Consider the following 1,373-nt stretch of genomic DNA (forward strand, 5'->3'; position numbering starts at 1 on the left):
AGACCTTTTCAGTCCCTCCATTGTACCCAACTTTTCTTCCCTTCTTAACAGTAAAAGGAAGGCAAAAGAAGTCACTAGGACAAGTCAACAATTCTGCAGCATTTGATGCAGGTTGTAGTGACTCTATGAGGTAAGAAACATTTAGATAATAATTAGCCTCTGACCCACTCAATGGTAGGACATGAAATGCAGAGCACTTGTTCTACAAAAAGGTCATCTGGTTTACAAGCAACCTCAGGATCCAGAATTTACTGTTCTGCCTTCCCTAATAGGAACACTGGACAGAAGAAAAGTCACCTCTTATTTTAACTGCTCAGCATGAAAAGTAATTTGCCTTAAGACCAAAACAACTGTAAAGACTCAATTTACATTTAAACCTAAGAAGAAAAAAACAAATGGAAGGCTCTAGATTCTGATGTTTTAACCCTTCTTAAGCTATTCAAACAACTGAAAAGGTTGTTTACAAGGTGCAGCATTTTCTTAACTCCCATGATTTATTATCTGGAACAGATGATAAATAAGCCAAATATGCTCAAAATATCCATTTTATCATTTAAGTCTCTTTAAATACATTTTAAGAAGTATATGGGATTTCCCATGAGAAAATATATCATTGTTGCTAAATCTATGGACTCTGAAATCAGACCTCCTTGGTTTAACTTCTAGCTTCACCCCCCCACCTCCCCGTATAATTTTGGCAAACCACTGCTGCTGCTGCTGCTAAGTCGCTTCAGTCGTGTCTGACTCTGTGCAACCCCGTAGACAGCAGCCCACCAGGCTCCCCCATCCCTGGGATTCTCTAGGCAGGAACACTGGAGTGGGTTGCCATTTCCTTCTCCAATGCAGGAAAGTGAAAAGTGAAAGTGAAGTCACTCAGTTGTGCCCGACTCTTAGTGACCCCATGGACTGCAGCCTACCAGGCTTCTCCGTCCATGGGATTTTCCACGCAAGAGTACTGGAGTGGGGTGCCATTGCCTTCTCCAACCCAAGTCTACTCAACTGCAGAATGAGGCTAATGAAACAGCAACTTCACATGGCCGTTGTGTGGATTAAAGGAGATGATCTGTGCAAACAACCTACCATACCTTACTCAATAAATCCAGTTTTTCTCCTAATTTCATTCCTAGTATTTTGCCTTTAAATTGATGATGGAAATAGAGATTTATGAGAATGCTTGGGTTTGTTTTGTTTGGGGGTGTTTTTTGTTTGTTTGTTTGTTTGCTGGGTTTTTGGTTTTGATTTTTTTACTGAGGTATAGTTGACTTGAAATATTATATTAGTTTCAGGTTATAACATAGTGATCCAAAATTTGTCTAGATTATATTCCACTTAAAGTCATTAGAGAGTGCTTGGGTTTTAATGCACTTGCACTC

The sequence above is a fragment of the Bubalus kerabau genome, chromosome 10 (genome assembly GCF_029407905.1).
Source record: "Bubalus kerabau isolate K-KA32 ecotype Philippines breed swamp buffalo chromosome 10, PCC_UOA_SB_1v2, whole genome shotgun sequence".
In the NCBI taxonomy this organism is placed as follows: domain Eukaryota; kingdom Metazoa; phylum Chordata; class Mammalia; order Artiodactyla; family Bovidae; genus Bubalus; species Bubalus kerabau.